This window comes from Corvus hawaiiensis, chromosome 3 (genome assembly GCF_020740725.1).
Source record: "Corvus hawaiiensis isolate bCorHaw1 chromosome 3, bCorHaw1.pri.cur, whole genome shotgun sequence".
Lineage (NCBI taxonomy): Eukaryota > Metazoa > Chordata > Aves > Passeriformes > Corvidae > Corvus > Corvus hawaiiensis.
Window position 1 is genome coordinate 77,960,070 of NC_063215.1, and position 17,532 is coordinate 77,977,601.

At 39.4% G+C, this 17,532-nt stretch overlaps 1 protein-coding gene across 2 annotated transcripts in view; it reads left to right on the forward strand.

The window, feature by feature from the left end:
• LOC125322824 (circumsporozoite protein-like) overlaps positions 1-5,464 on the forward strand; it is a 64,000-nt gene extending 58,536 nt beyond the window's left edge. The window contains exons 5-8 of one of the 2 annotated variants that reach the window (XM_048297039.1): positions 258-435; positions 1,233-1,312; positions 3,438-3,501; positions 5,417-5,464. The gene's annotated coding sequence lies outside the window, so the exon portion shown is untranslated. The remainder of the gene's footprint in view (positions 1-257; positions 436-1,232; positions 1,313-3,437; positions 3,502-5,416) is intronic. The other variant, XM_048297038.1, reaches the window with a different exon arrangement.
• Positions 5,465-17,532: the final 12,068 nt, after the last annotated feature.

Sequence of the window (17,532 nt, forward strand, 5' to 3'; positions counted from 1 at the left end):
TCACTCCCCAGGTCAACTGGCAGAAATGAACTTTCTTATTCATTCCAAAATTCAGTCTAAAACTACGGTCTAGGCCCAAAGGCGGTGAACAGTTCCAGTAACTAACAGAAGTTTCAAGCCAAAGCTTGAAAGATGCATTCAGTTCTGACCACGTTATTGATTGTGACCATATTTGATCCCCTTTAGCTGCATTCACTATTCTCTGAGGGCACAGAATTGGTTTTTGTCGCTCAGCTTTGTTTTTCTCTTATCCTGAGGTGGATTATTTATTTCCAAGAGAACATAAATCAACAAGTGTCACTGAGAAAGTGAGGAGGAAAACACATTTCCGGTTTTGGCCAGAAAAAAGCATCAGGGACAGCACTGCAAAAGATCTTCCAAAGCATACAAAGTTTTCTATGAATTGAGAAATGAAGATAATGGGGTCACAGAAATGTGAGTATATTTCTCCACATAATGATTCAAATCAGCATACATCCTAGATCACAGCCTTTTTTGCAGGAAGCTCTATCTAAAGTTTATTTCTACAAGAGTAATAGTAGTTCCTGTGAGTAAAATGCCTATATTCTTTCATTCCCTGACTGAAAGCAGAAACATGATTTATTATAAACAGTAAGGTCTCCAATGCCCTTTTCTTTTTGTAACTGTTTCAGAACAATGCAGCACTGAAAGTAATCACACATTCAAATACAAGTAGGTGTGAGCTTTCAAATATACTGAAAGTGAATATTCAGAACATCACATCCTGGTGTTTGCTTCTGATGTTAAAAACCTGCTGTGCAAACCAGGATGCATGTTTTCAAAAGTCTATAACTTTGCTGTTTTGAAGCCTGATTTCTTCAAACAGAGCAAGGCACATATTTACCTTCCAAGGATTTCTGCCATTTGTGCCGACTTTGGTACCCATGAAAGAAACTGATTTTGACTTTCCTTGAATGCAAAAGTATATGCAAATAAAATTTTCACAGCTCATTTTTAGATAAATTTTTTAGGTGTTCTAAGAAACATTTTACTAATAATTTCTCTTCGGTTGAGGTCGGGAAGGTTTGATGTTGAGAAGAGATGCTCTAAAAAACAGACAAGACAGAAAATTAATTTATTACAATACAAAAAGTATATCTAATATAATTGTACTGCAAACATAGCACTATGCTGTAAATATTTAAATTAGGTCTATGAAATTAATTTCTTGTAATAAGCCTTTTCAGAGGTGTATTTTATGTACCTTGCAGAAATCCAGTGCCAGTGCTTTAGCCCCACAAGAAGTAAACCTCTGACTCTTCAGGACATGGCTCTGAAGCATCCAGTGCTGGTATGTTGCTCCTCATAGATTCCACACAATTGTGTTTGGTTCCATAAGTCTCTTGAATCAAGTTTGGAAGCTTTGTCTAATTTAAAGGAAGATCTGGGTTTGACTTTGTACAAGTCTGAATGCAGCAACACACAAAGACTTCAACTCTACTGCTGTATATAGGCATGCACATACTGTTATTAATACTTCTGCCCTAAAATGTAGTACTAGGAACTTTAAAAGTACAAGTTTTGGGAGTCTGATTAGGAGTGGATCTGATGAAAAATGAGAATTCATGAATTTTGAAACATTCTCCTTCCTGAAAAACAAAAAAAAAGAAAGTAAAATATTTTGTTCTCACCCACAAAAGAAATCCCAAGATTCAGTCTGGCAACAGGAAAACTGAATTTTGACTTGAAAACTCAAAAAGTCCCTCATTGAATCACTGATGTTCTTGGCTCCGATGGTGTTATTTTCATTTGTTGTAATGACACCAAGTGCTCTGGGTCAGCTCAGTTAACCTGAGTTCTTTTGACTCACAGGGGCTGTAACTCAAAAAAGAAAAGAAAGGAAAGTACAGCCTGCCTCTGTCAGGCTCCCACATGACCCCATGCTCCTGTGCTACACTCACTCTTGAATCCTCCGCTTACCAGAGTGGGCACCTCCTTGCATCACACATAAAATAGGCTGTGCAGTCCAGCCAAGGGAGCCCCATGAGAAATAAGCCAGTATCCTTATGTGGAATCCAGCTCAAAGGCAGCCAGGTGTTGTGCTTGGCTCCAGACACTTAGACTGGTTTAACAAACAGTAGTATTGGGACTCAGATTTGACTTAAAACCGGATTATTTTTTGTATTGATTTTTCCAATTCAAATTATACATATTCTGTGAAAATGCTTACTTCTGTAAATACTGTATTTTTCTCCCTTAATGAAGCTAATTAAGTGGCAAAGTACTGAAGTATTTTCAAATAAGATGATGTAACTACAATGATGATACATCTCTTGTTCAGGACTGACTGATTCAATGAATTTACATGGCTTAATTCTTCAGTGTAATGGTGAAATTTTGTTTGGTTTTTTAACTTTAAGTAGCTAAATCAAGGCTTACTGGTTGGACTAATTATGCAGATAAAGAAGAAATCTCCTAAACTGGAAAGGGACTACTAAAATATAGAAGCAAGAAATTGCTTTTTTATAACTTCCCCAAAAGCTACATCAGGTACAGACTATCTATAAATACTTGGAATTTTTGGTATTAACAATCATTCTGGCCTTACATGAAGACAAGAATTTTTGCCACTCTTTCATCTTCTTCTGCAGCAAATCTGTAAAGTGATTTTTCAGAGTGGTTGGTATTGCTGCAACTCAAAGCTTAAACTGCTGTAATGAAACCTGAGTTTCTCCATTTGAGCTAATACACTTCCAGTACTGAAAACAGCAAAAACAGTGATTTTTTTCTTTATTTTGTACCACAACTGAATTGGAAGGAAATATTTTCCAGTGTAGGACCTTCCATGTACCAGTATGTGCCCACAACAAAACTGAGTGTGAATCAATAAATTCAGCTTTCCAGGAAACAGTAAAAATAAGCATATTTAGAAGTGTGTTCATATTCTTGGTATGTTGTAAAACATGGTTTTGAGTTTCATTTTGTGGAAATCTTCATATCTCACATATGAGTGGGCTGTTTTACACTCTCTCAGTAGCTGCTCATAGAAATATACAGACCATGGTAGCAGAGAAAATACCCTCAGCTGTATGAGAGAACACAACTCTTGTAATGGGAGGGATGAGAACATTTTAAAGAATCAAAGATGGTCAGTGGAGAAGAAAAAAGAAACACTCTCATAGATGAGTCATTATTGTCAACTAAAAATATCCACTGAGAGCTAGGAGTTTCAAAAAAATTAAAAAGTTAATCATTCATTATGGAGAAGAAAATGTGTAAGCACCAGAAAGTTGTGTGAGATAAAACACCCAACTTGTATATATGTAAAAATTGTTTCCCTCGCTCTTTAGAACATGAAAGGGACAGGCAAAATGTTTTTCCTCTCACAGCTGTAAATTGCAAGGCAAATTTAGCCAGGTACGTAAAGTGCCTTCCTGGTGCCTGAGGACTGACTGGCCAACTCTTGGTTCGTTTAGGCATGGATGGAGTCAAAGTGCCAGCAACACCCCCCCAGCTGCGGCAGGAAAAGCCCTACAGCAGGTATTACTAGACTGTGTTTTTAGCGGCCACTGCTAAGTAAGCAAGCCTTTGGAGGGTACTTATCACACCACAACCATGCAAAAGAGATTGGGTTTAAGACTTGAACACCCTGGTTACTAGCAGGACAGGGATGAGTATATAAGGACAGTGCAATTTCCTTGCAGGAAAAGGAACTGACAGGACAAGTAAATTTTTTACTTCCAGGAATCACTGCTTGTTTTGTTTATCTTGCACAGAACAAAGCCTGTCTTAAAACAGTGCAACTGAAATAATAAATGGGTGAAAAGTGAAACCAGCAATGAGTATTCAGAAAAGAGCAGAAATGGGATTGGTCAGCTTGTTTTGTAAGAACATGACTATTCTGATAATTCACGTTCACCGGGAAAATCTTCCTGAGTTTGATAGTGCTCTCTTTTGAGCCATGTTTCTTTTCAGATTTGATCAAGAAATTGAAGTTTAATCCAGTTTTATTACTGAAGAGTTTAATCCCCAGGATAGCTTAATTTCCAACTACCAAATTCAGAGTTCCAAGTACAGCAGATAAAGAGATGGGAAAAAAATTCATCCATGACAAATGAAGAAAGTTTTCCAGCTTTTACTAATCTCTTAAAGTAAAATTTAAAAGAAAACAAAAGTTTTAGCAAAATAAGGTGTCCTGTTTCTTTGCCTTACTATCCAGGCAACAAGTCAGGGAATAAAAATGCTGTTTACAACAGACACGAAAGCTTACAAAAGAAATTAGTAAAGACACATTTTGTGGAAGTCACCTAAAATCCAGAACAAAGGTTGTAAGATTTTTAAATGGTATATTTCTGCACTTAACTGCTAATAAAAGTGGGTACTAATTGTTAGGCCCAAGAGTTATATGGGAGGGACAATTAACATGTTGTTCTGTTTTTGAAGTATCTGTCTGCATTAACATAGGGCATTGTAGTGCAGATTACATTGAAATGCTGACGACTCTGCTGTAATATTGCTAGGAGGAAAACACTCAGTCCTACAGCAAAGAACTGATATTAGTTAACTTAGAAAAGGTTGGTATTGCTCTGGTTTTGATATTTTAGATGGCCTGCTGGATAAGTAAAGATATATATTAATTTCTCACAGGGATTTGATGTTTCTTTCCACAAATAAATGGTTTCCACTAGGAGTTTTTAACCTAAAACAAAGCAGTTCTGTATACAAACAATACAAAAGTTGTGACATTAACTTCTCCCTGCTAAATCTCTCAGGATACAGAAAAAATTCAAGTTTTAGATTTAGAGAAAAATCATATCACTGTCGGTCAGGTTAGTTTTCCTTGTAGCAGTCAGCCCTGTCTAAGAGAAACCAGTACTTCTGAGCTGCTAACAAAATATATTTAGATCAATGTGTCAAGATCAAGGAAGTCAATATCTTCTATAGCCTTGCCATATTAGATTTTCAACTTCACATTTTCATATCTAATTGTTTTTGTCCAAATGCCAAACAAAGGGAGAAAAAAGGAAAAAGAGATAGTTAATTGTCACAAGCAGAGCAAAAGAAGCATGTTTGTTTGCACATGTTAATCAGTCCCCCTTGTGTGTTTTCGTTTTCCCCTTCGTGGGTGTGGGCAGAGTGTGGATAGAAACAACGAACAACTTCTAACCCAACAGCTCTGCTTCTTCCATCATTTCCCCTTCCCCTTTGTTGTCTCCTGCAAACAAAGAAGTTTCTCCTACCGGGCTTCTCCTTAGCTTACCAGATCTGGCTCCTTTCTGCTCCCATTCCCCCACTGCCCCATGGCCCCTTCCCCCACCGCCTCGCCTGTCTCCTGCCTATTCCCACTGGTTTTCCATCCTCCCTCCCATCACTCTTGGCTCTTTGTTCCCACAGGGCTCTGGGATGTGCAGCAGGAGCTCAGCTCTTTCTTTTTAATTCTTTTTTTCTTTTTCAGGGAGGAAGCATGGAACATTTGAAGCTCCACTGACAGCAGACGGGAAGATAGCAGAGAAAAGAAGAAACCATCATATGCCTTAAGAAAATGGTATCATAAAACACATCCATGTTTTCCTTTAGAAGAAGATACAAAAGTCCCAAGAAAGACTGTATGCAACTTGCATGCAACTGTGACAGATTTCTGTTTGAGTGATCTGTACAAAATGGAGAACTTTCCTTCACAACAAGTTTAACAACATTTTAGGAAGCACGTTTATACCTGTGAAGGACAGTGAAGAGGGTGGGGTGAAGTTGTCTCTTAAGGTTTTCAGAGAGCTCTTTCACATAGAAATAATGAGTATATTTTCAAATCCATGTACAGACATTTAGCAAGGAACTATAGCTTTCTGTACTGGAGCACAGCAAGGCCTCAGGTGTACAGCATACCATGATACCTGATACCATGAAGGTGGTCTGGATAAGAGAGTTATAGTCTCTCCAAAAAGAATGAGAAAGCAATGCTATCATCATTTTCCCGGCTTTGGAAGGGCATATGCCATATTTTTCATGAAAACCATAAAAACCCAACATTCACCCACACCATATTTTGATATATTTTGCATAACTGCAAAAACAAGCTTAAGCAACCAAGAAAAAATGTTTACAGAGTGATGTGTCTGTCCTTACCTATCTCAAAATTAACTCTATCCCAGCTGAATCCAGGACATAAAGAAAGGTAAGATCAGAAATGAAGCCCCTTTTATTTCTAATCAGGTTCTCCAAACAGTTTTAAAAGTCCTGCCTGCTTCCAGGCTATGCTTGAGATAATCATGTGTTACATAAAACCGAGTTAAAGGAACAAGCAGCAGTCAGACCAGTCCAGCTTAGACTGCATGGCAGTGCTGAGAAATCTGAAGGTGCCTGCAAATTTGTTATCCCTAATATCAGAGATCAAAAGAGTAAAGTGCTGCTCTGCAGCACAGCACATAAATTACTTTATAAGGGAATTCTCATGCATCCTGATGCATCTATGAGAACTGGCAGACACTAATAGGCAGTAAAATAATTTCTCTAGAAGTTCACTTCTGCTGTTTGTTTGCATACCTCTCTGGGACAGAAGTAAAATTTGCTACTGTTTCCCCCTGAATCCTCCTCCCACGCATTGAAAACAATGAAATTCTATTTGAATTAGGACAACAGGAGAGGCAATTTAAAGGGGCACTAAAGATTCAGTCTCTTAATCACAACTGTGACAAAATGCTGTTATCCTTTGCCGCAATTCCCTGGCAATTTACAGTACACTAGCGTAAAAGGAGGAGACCTTGCATTGCAAAGAAACCTGACCAAATAACCAGATCTTCATCTACTGATTCCCCTTTCCTTGCACTAATTCACAAATCCTAGGGATCACCAGGTACTCTGCCATCCTGAAGCCATTCAGGAGCCCTATTTTGACCCTGACATTGAATCTAAAGTTATTTAGAAACCGAAGTCAGTGCAGACGTTGGCTTCTGAATAACCCTTTTAATGAGGAGGGCATTTCAGTAGGACTGTGTGAATGCACACCAGCAGCCCCATTAGGCTGCAATAGCAGCTTACGAGTTTTTGCTATAGGGGCAACCTAAAACTGCTCTGGCTGAACTGTGGTTTCTGCTGCTCTCCAAAAGGGACTCCCTTCCTGCGAGTAAGACAGAAATTAAATTGTTGGGCAGGTTTTCCCTGCAAGGTCCTGGAACTCTAGATTGCCCCAAGTCTAGCAGTTGTTTGAGGGTATAAGAAAAGAAATACATAATTAGGAATTTGAGAAAGATCTGAGGACTTTGAAAATAGTATCCCAAAGCAAAGAAGATCTAAAGAAAAAGTTAGGATTTTTTCTTTTATGTCATTGCTGGGCTGATTTCCTGCTGAACTATTGCTCAAATGTAAAAAAAAGATTTGTTGGTCTGACAATGGTAGGTTAAATAGAGTCAAATAAAGGCATATTTTTATTATCTGCATGTAAATGAAGGTAATTTAAAATATAAGAAGAAGCAGGTAGTGTAAAGATCAGGAAAATACCCCAAGGATCAATATGGTCTTCAAAAGATTGTGATGTTTTTTAACAACTTGTTAATTGCTGGTATATCAGTAAGTGCCAAACCCAAATTGTTGTTTCAGATTATGTTCCAAAGCAAAACACATAGAAATTGCCAACCTCTGTTAAGCACCACAAGTAAAACAGACTCTACATACTTGTGGGTGATTTTTGAATTATTGTAATTCTTATGACTCTCATAGGTTGCATTGACTCTCAAATGAATCTCTACTTTGTCATTACCACTGCTGTTTTCAGGCCTTGAATATTTGAAGTTTAGCATTCTTCCTGTGAGATGCTTAAATAACTAAGAACTGCTAAAAAAATTAAAATACTGGGTTTTGGTCTTTAATCTGGACACTTGCCAAGAGAAATACTATTAAATCACCATAGCTGTTCAGGCAAAACTCTTGAGCTGTCTATTCCCATGCTCCTTTAGGGTGAAAACATTCTCAAATAGGTTTACTTCTTTCTTTTGCTTCTCTCTTTATGACCAGCTGATGGGAAAAGGCAGAAGAAATATTCAATGTGATTAGTTTATTTTAAAGCATATTGCTAAGCCAGCATCCCTTTGCAGAATAGCATATTTCTGCTGTCAGCCTTTTCACACAAGATCTTCAGCCAGTTCTCCATGAAAATTTTCCAGCACCCTGTAAGAAAAATTTACTTTTCCTAGGAAGTCTCCTAGCATTGTTAATTTATGTAGAATGAAGAAAGTAATTTCAAAACAGATATGAAATGGGCAATTGCTTTTCCCTTCCTGACGTTGCCATAGGTTTGTCTTCTTGGAGAGTCTCCCCTTTCAGCTGAGGACTTCCAGCAACAGGAATTTTTCTGGTGGTGTGCACAAAGCTCTTCAGCTGCAAGTGGAAGATAGAGCCACTTCAGGATTTCTACTTGGAAGCCTAGTAACAAAACACTGAAGTGAAAATAATTAGAAGTTTTTGGGATTTAGTCTCAAAGTTTCTCAACTGAGGTATCTCAAATACATCCATTGAAAACATTCTCCTATCCCTTACTGTTACTGTTCAGTTACTGTTCAGTATTTGTTCAAATGACGTATTAGTTGGTCTGAAGCTGTTGAAACTCCACTTCTAACAGTTCATAGCATCCTTTATAAATCATTTGTTTTCTGTAGAAGTGCATATTGCTTTGTTAACTCTGAGATAATGTATAGAAAATTTTGTCTTTTTTGAAAAATATTTTAAAACTGTGGCTCTTTCCACAGTTCATGAATAGTACTTGAAGCTTAGTCTTATTTTTTAGGGAGAGAGACAAAACTTATCTCCACAAACACTTTAAATATGTTAGGGATCACTACTTTCTGCTGATGTTTCTTTGAGTCAGAACATTGGCAATGTTAGGAAAACTAACTTTTTGGGAGACTCAAGGGTAAGATTTTATTTTATTTATTTATTCTGTGAAGCATGAAGCATGGTACGAGCAGGTGTCTTCTCTGTCCTTCATGACAGCTGGTTGATATCCATAATGCTTCCTGGCACTGTGCTTCCTCTTGGAAGGAAATCTGGGATTCTGTGTATCTAGTTGTTTTCTTCTATCTTCTTGGGGTTTTTTTACTGTAATGTTTAAGCTAAAAAATCAAACTTCTGTGGTGAAATTTAGGCATGAGAATCCAATTCAATAACTTAATTTCTGTTTAATATTGCTTTATCCAGTGTCATTGAGTGTAACACCATGAGTGTGGTAAGTAAAGCTGAGAATGTGCTTTCTGTGTCTGAGGGCAGGTGGGAAATGGAGGTTGTGGGGGCTGAAATATCCTAGTTTTCTACAGTTCTTGACTTTTGCAGGAACTGTAGGTATTTAGCATCCCTGATTAACAGGTAACTTATTTAGGTGTTTAATTGTAGGCACCCAGATAGGCTGAATTTTGAGCTGTTTTTCTTTCTTGAGTTTGGATATAAGTGAGGAGAGGGTGGCATTGTATGTCTTGCAAGATGTAAAAGCATGGGGGGAGAGAACTGGTTTGGGGCTGCGTATCAGGATATGCGTAGAAGGAATAGGATTCCAGCTAAACAGAGTAAAATGTGTGCCCCATATGAGAAAAAAGCTTGCAAACAAGATACATTTGTATATAAGAATGTTTTCCAAGGCAACCAAAGAATATGTTAACATTCATGGACATTCAAAAATCTGGAAAAAAAAAAGAGGCATTTGCTGGTCTCTGGATAGAAATGATTTTCATCTCTGATATGGTCTCTGAATATTTGGTAAGAAACACAGTGATTTTGCTTGAAAATACATGGGGCAGCCAAAAGCTTGTAGCCACTTGTGCCTTGCTGAGAGATCAGCTTCCATAAAACTGAGTTCCTTTAAAGAAGGTGCCATGCTGTTAGCACATCTGTCTCGAGAAAGGGAAGGAAGCACTGAAGGTGGAGGATTGCCGTTCATTAATTGCATCATATTGAGCTTCCAGGCAGACTTGAGATGGCCAAAAGGTGGAGATTTTTAGGTTCCTCCCTCTACTTTTCTACCTCCTCCCCCCTCCTCAAAAGAAATGTTTTGCCAAAACTTCCTTGTGGCAGAGCAAGGGTTTTAAAAGAAAAGCCAGGAATAAAGCAAGAATTTTGGAGACTTGGTTGATTCCAACAGTTTCTTTTCTGAGAGGAAGACTTGTAATGTGTACACTCTATTGAGTTACATTTCTTTTTCACTTTTACTCAGGGTGCAAATCCAAGAAATATTACAAATATAATCAATAATAAAATAGGGTCATAAGTCATTACCCAGCCTTGTAAATACAAGAGTCTCCAGCTTCCAGTTGTTGATCTAAGAACAAAAATTATAAGAAATGGGGACATATTTCTACTTCATTCAGTTTTATTCTTGTGTTAATTACCCATGGAAAAATTTCCTGCTCTCAACAGAAATATTTCTGAGGTAAAATCTGGAGAAATTAACTGATACTTAAGAACTTTTTTAGCCTTAAGGGTTCATTAATAAAATGGGTTTGTGAGTTTTGCAATTTCTTTATCAGAAATGTATACTTGACTTATTAACTTAATATTGTGCCAGTGTTGCACACTGTAATCTTGTATTTCTAAATGTAAAATGGGGTGAAGACTTTTCAGTGCACCACAGCAATTGCTTTTTGAATGGAAATATATTTACTACAAGTGTACACAACTTAATGTGTGAGACAAGACATCTGCCAAGGATAAAGTCTTGAATTAAATCCTATTTTTATCAAAGCTGTCAATGTGTTAAGGCTTGAAGTGAAGTGTTTTCTTCCTAAAGAAAGGTGCCTTAAAGTTATTTTTCTACCTCTTAGATTGGCGTTGTCCTTGACATCTGGACAGACAGAAACAGGAAATTAATTCTTGGGGATACATGGCATCTGCTACAAGGTTCTTGAAGAGAAATGCACCTGAAATTACTGACTTGGATGATATTGAAATCTTCCTTCTGGTTTCTTTAAAAAAATTTTTGCAAAGCCAGTGTTAAATGCAAATAACAAGCTGTCTAAGGATAGAATTGGAGAAGGCTTCAATTAGTGGTGGTTTTTACTAGTATAAAGCAATGCATACAACATGATTGAGATTGGTTTTAATTTAATTGTTTTAATTCAGCTTGTTAAAAAAAAAAAAGCCGAAGAAAGCAAATAAATGTTTGCAAAGTGTCTGCAAGTTTATTAATGTAGTACATTAGCAAGGATGTAAGTGGAAAGTTTATGATCGAGAAGAGAAGCTCATGTTTCTGCAGTGTCCCCTAGGCATTCCTGGCACTGCCTCCTTTGGCACAGGCAGTGGTGGTTATTACATGATGTGGTCCCCACACATCTGTCATTTGCTCCGCATTCATCATCTCTGTTGTATCTGCATGTGGTACTGACAGCATGGATTGCTAGATAAAAAGGTAGGGCTTATATGGTTCTTTTTTATTCTGTGGACTGGTTTGGGGGTTTCTTTGTTGTTGTTGGGGTTTGTTTTAGGTTTTGGTGGTTTTTTTTGATTGGTTGGGGTTTTTTTGTTTGTTTGTTGTTTGGGTTTTTTTTGTTGCATCGTTGTTGTTGTTGTTGTGTTGTTTTGGCTTGTTTAAACAAATTTAATGTGCAAAATGAACCAACGTCTGCAGCATCCTGGAACTAAGTGTCCTAAAATGAGCAGTTTGATAAAAACACCAGTGCTCCAAAAACATCCAGCAGGAAAAATGCAACCTTGTTAGAAAATCAAACCAAATTTGCATTACCAGACATCAAAGGTTGTGAATTTTTGTTTTGACATGTAATTACTTTTCATTATGCATTATTAGCCTATTGGATGCTTGCTTGCATTAGAAATGGTTCTTGAGAAAATAAGGCTGGGATATTAGCAATGAAAATTTCTATGTAATATTTTCACTCTGAAGGCTGCTAAAATGAGATCCTGAAAACTTGCCCAAAGTGAGACAGTGAGTCAGTAGAGTGCAGAATCAGCTCTCCTGGCATTCAAACTCTTGTGCTGTACATTACATCAACCATCTTCCCATATCTAAACCTGTTAGGTGGCATAAGGCCAGAAGAAGTGGCCAAGACCCAATCAACCTTAGCTGAATTCAAACCCGGAAACCGTAAGAAACATTTGTGTTTGTCAGGGCTTGATGGGTACATTCAATGCAAAAAAGCTGAAGTTAGCAAAGCATTCTACATTCCTCATGAAGCCACAAGCAGAGAACCACAAGCATGCCTCTGTGTCTCAGAAGGTGCTCTCCAGGTCTGAGCCTGAGTGAGAGACAGAAGCTGGCCTTAGTTTTGCCCATTGTCTCTCTGAGAAGACCAACATGAGCTTCCTTAAGGAGCTGTGGTGCCAGCAGTTTCTCATTTCTCTGCAATTACCACTTTCCAATGAGTGTTGCCTTGCTTATTTATTCCTTGTCCGGATGTGAAGTCGTTGGTGTGACAGTCCTATTCTTCTGCTCTGTGTGGTCCTTCTCCCATATATTTTCCTCCAAACAGACCTGTCCAGCATGGTGTGCAACATAAATGCTGTGCCTATAATGGGAAAAAGATTTACAGGAAAATATGGTGGTGACTTGATCAGTTTGTGAATATTTCACTGTCTTAGAAGTAATAATATGAAAATAGTTAGATGTGGAGAAGACCTTGTTGGTGAAGTGAGCGTGGGTAAGATGAAGAGTTAGGTATGGAGAACAGAGGTACGTCACAGAGCTTGGAAGAAATAAATTAATTGTGTTCAGAGCAGTGTAAGGAAGAGTACAGTGGAGGGACCTAGAAAGTGGCTCAGTTGATGTAAGAGCATGCTACATGTGAGTTCAGATAATCCCTAGGTTGAGTTAAGTTTCTGTCCTTTTCCCCTGAATCTGCTGCACCAACATGATGAAAGCATGTTATACAAAACTGTTGATGTCAGTCAGTGGAGGTTAACTCAAACAAGATAAAGAAAACAGTTTTTTTATCTGAGAGCTTCCTTGATGATGAGAGGCAGAGAATTTGTTTCCAGTAACCCCTCATGGCTGAAGATATCCAAATCCTTTTATTTCGTATGGATGAGGCAGTTACCTAGAGCAAGAAATCAGGAAATAATCTTGGCAGTAAAGAGTTCAGGAGGGGCTGTAAGCTTTGAGGCCACATTCAAGGCAATTACTGATTCCAAAGCACAAAATAATCTAGATTTATACACAAATTGACAGATGAATACTAAAAATGTTATCCTTATTTATAAAATATAAAATAGTGCTCATTAATGCTGTGTATTTGCCTTTCCTGTGGTCCAGTGAGGAGAATGAAGAGAAGCACTTAACAGTAAAGGAGGGGAAAAAAACCCTTACAAAAAAATGGAAAAGAGATTTATTTGGTTTTTAAAATTCTGCAGTTACAGATAAGGACTTATATCTCTTTATGTAGAGGTGTTAACATTGTCTAGCTGTGAAGCACCCAGTTTGTCTTAAGCCTTATGGTGATCCTCATGAAATGTTCAAAGTAAAGGAAAAATTATAGATTTCCAAATTCCTTAAGTCTTTTATTGATGTTAAAAGAATTGTGAAAGAAAGTTTGATTCTTAGCACTGCATACTTTTATAAAGAGAGGCATATGCTTAGGGCAAAGATGAATATTTCCAGTAGAAGTCTGTTTTGGTCATTGATGTCAGCAAATCTGAGGACTTCTGTACTTAAGACCTGAACAGTAGCTTTTTAACCTCCTCCAACATATCTCAGCAAGGAAAGTTGAGTTTACATTAGTGCTCTTTGGGAGCTATATGTATTGAAGTATAAGAAAAGGTGTTGTTTATGGCAGGGTCTCCCAACAGGACCCCTGCTAGGACATTTATGACAACACTAGTACTTTCTGTCATCAGATTTCTACAGTCCCTGTTAGAAGCAGAATAGGTCTTCAGTGTGGGGTTGGGTTCGGTTTTTTTGTTTGTTTTGTTGTTTTAGTTTTTGCTTGTTTGGAGTTTTTTAAATTTATCCTTTAGGTCAGGATAATACAGTAAACAGTATCTATCATACTACTACTGCTCTTTGCATCCCCTGTAGTCCCTGTTGTGCCCGTCCTCTTTGCAGCTTTAAATGAAATGGCCTGTTAAGAATGGTGAGTGGCTCCTGTTTGTGTCATCTCCTTGTTCCCACTAGTTCACTCAGGAAAACTTGTTTTAAAGACCTCTTGTCATCTAAGCAATATCAATAAGATATTGAAAAAGGTATTCTAGGTCAAGATATTCTACTCTCACAGCTCCTGATTTCATCTGTCTTTGAGCCAGACTCTCTCTTAAGGACTTTTGTGGGAGCTTCAGTTTATTTTGTTGTTTTTCCCCAGTTGGTGCCATCTAGTGCAGCAGGCGCTGAAGTCCCTGGAAGTTTGATCATTGACTTTCATGAGGGAAACCTCAGGATCTGAGCATTTGAGCTGGAGAGGGCACTTAGCAGTACTCAAGCAAATATCTGACTAAGTCAATGGGAATTTTGCCACCTTCCAAAAATTCAGGATGGCACTCTGCCTTTGCCGTGCCCTCCCAAATGGTAAAGGGGGAAAGCAAAACAAACCAAAATCAACATGCTGGGCTCTGCTCAGACTACTTGAAAAGAAAATGTTTCTCAAAAATATGTTTGCATCAAAACTTGTGGAGAAAATCAGTCCTATTAACTAAAGGTGGAGATCCTGAAACATACTTTTTCCAGAGGCTTAATACCCACATTAATATGGACAAAACTACTACAAGTTTTCACAGGTTATCATGTCCTATGTAAGCATATGTTAGCATGCTGGGGTTACAAAGTGGTGAGTTCTTATGAAGAGTTCTTCCAGCACAATCTAGGCTTCGTGTAAGTCATATATAAGGAAAGTTATATGTCGGGTTAAATAAGATGCAGAACCGTCCTAGGAAAATGTCATTTACATCCACATCAATGCCTCAATAGTAGTATCAGTAGGACATTTCTCCCCAGTGTCCAGGAAAAAGCAGCTGACAAGCAGAAATGCACATCTCAGTTACATATATACAATGATAAATGTATTAATTTTTCTTAAGGGGGAAAAAGGGGGAAAAAACCTAGGTGGTGAGAAAGCAGGTGTTTACTCTTCAGGGAATGAGAAGTGGGAAGTTTTCACCTTTGGAACGTGGGTTTTATCTCTGGGCTCAGTGGGTGCTGGCCCAGCCTGGTGCTGCTGCCTGGGATGGGGACGGGACGTGGTAGGGGGAGCTGCAGGGACGCAGATCCGGCACCAAGGGTGGTGTTAATAGCGTGAGTCCCCCCTCGAATTGCAAGCTGAAAGATATTTAAACAAATACCTCCAATACTTAAACACGCTCTGACATTTTCGCACGGCATCCTCAGGCGGTTAAAGCTGCAGAGGGGCAGCTGGTACCCTGGGACCGCAGGGACGGGCTGGTTCCCGCTGGGAGGGTGTCTGGGGATTAGCGATGTCCCGGGGAATAAGGTTCGGAATGACGGACAGGCCTTCTGAACATGAAGTAACAGCTGGAGGCTACTAATCTTCCCATGCAAGAGGGAAAGTATTGCTATAAATCGGGAATCTTTATAGCTGTTCGGCTGGAGGAAGTTTTTTGGCTGTAAACTGTCATGCACTGCAGCTCCCGGTGAAAAGACTGTGGAAGTGGGGAGTCCTCTCTCCTGAGAACCAACGTGCAATTAAGATCAGAAAGAGGGGGAAGGAAATAAAATAAAGACGGCAGGAATCCAAGCCGAGGAAAAACTTTACGGTTTGGGCTTGTTGGTTCTTTTGGAGCAGTTGTTGGCTTGTTTTTATTTTTATGGGGGTTTTTTTTGGCATTCCAAAGACTATGTATAACTCCTGGAAACTTTTTTTTTTTAATGGTCATTTCAAAATTTAAAGCGGGAAAAACTTGGTTTTTTTTAAAGACCAGCTAAATTTTAGAGCATACATTATTTTTCTGGGATGAGCAGCTCACTGATTTGCTAAGTATTAACTAAAACGTGAGATCTATCAAATCAAGTTGAACTTCAACTCTCCTCTCTTTGCCTAAAGAGAGCGATCAGTGCAAAAATTATTAACCATGCAGGTAAGTGTCTGCTGCGGAAGGGCTTTCTATTCCTTGAGTGCATAGATATAAAAGGGATTGGTCCTTCCTTGAAGCATCCATCTGGAAGAATTAAATGGTGTTTTAAAAGCTCAGATCACCTAAACACAAATCTAGATAGTCTCTAATTATTTGATTTATACATTTTCAAAACGGTTCCTATTCCACCAAAACTGCTCCGTCGCTTTCAGTTCCGGCTGTTCCTGCTGCTTTCGGCTCAAACACGTTCATTGTCAGGTGGCGTCGAGCTGCGGAAAAGCCGAGGCTAGACACGTCCCACCATCACCACCTCCACCACCTCCACTGCTCTTGTCCCCTTCCTCCTCCCCTTCCATGCGGACCGTACCCTAAAAGTGACACGACTCCTGCAGGGGGTGAAAAGCCCCTTCTCTCCCTGGCACCCGAACGGAGCAGGGAACTGTATGTGCGGGTCCTTCCTCGGGGTTAGCCTCTCCTGGTACTCGGCTTTTTCAGGGTTAAGATGTTTGAAATGTCGCCTTCAAAGCAAAACCCAAAGTTGGAGCTGCCAGCCCACCCGAGGGCCAGCGTGCCGTGCTCATGCGGGGTTTCAGCGTTCGTAGGTTTTGTTAGGTCGCGGTTGCTCGTTTTGAGCGGAGCGCCTTCAGCGAAATAAACACCCGATAGCGAAAAGATCGTCTCCAACTACGGCTAGCAGTGACCACGTATCAACTCAGTAAACTTTGCCCGTAACTTATTTGCAAATGCTGCTTCGCCCTTCCGATGAGGACAAAAGCAGGCAGTAGGTGCTCAGGCAGAAAGAGCTTAAAGAAACTTTAAAGCAAGAATTAATCTGAAGGGATAACATTTTTTCGCCTACTTCTGCACAGTGGTTGAAGAGAGGTGGCTCGAGGAATTCGGCTTGTCAGGTTGAAGGGGAGAAAAAGCTCTGCGGAGTTGAGTAAGTTAATGATGTATGAGCCCGATGGTGCTGTGTAATGAAAATACAGCCCTAAGCCGCAGCTACTAAACCAAAAAGGACTGAATCACCGTCTGCATCCCTCAAAGGGACCTTCAGGGTGCCTTCCCCTGGCAGCCCTGACTTCCAGCTCCTTCTGCTGCCAGGCAGCTTGACAGTGTACCCTGGGCACTTTCTCCTAAAATTTGAAAAATCCGGGCAGCAATGGTGCGCGGTGTTTGGAGAAGAGGAGATGCCTATTTTAAAAAACAACTCTGATTTTTACGCCGCTCCACTTCTTTTCCCCTCTCCTTTGCTCCCGTTTAAAGAACTTGTTATTGTTTAAAGAGACCCCATTGAACTATTTCCTGCTCATTGTCACCTCTCTCCTCCTCGCCCTCTATCCAGGGATTCTCACGGAAAGGTAATAAACTTCCCTCACACCACAGACCGCCGCAGCCCCGGAGAATGCAAACTATTACAACACCGGCCGGCGGGAGTGCTTCAGAGCAGCCCTCTTTTCCCTCGTCCCGGCCCTTGTTTTTGTGTCAAATAACTCCAAAATAAATTCATCCCGTTGCAAACTTTCACCCATGAGGCTGAGCCTCCCATCTTGCCCACAGGAGCTC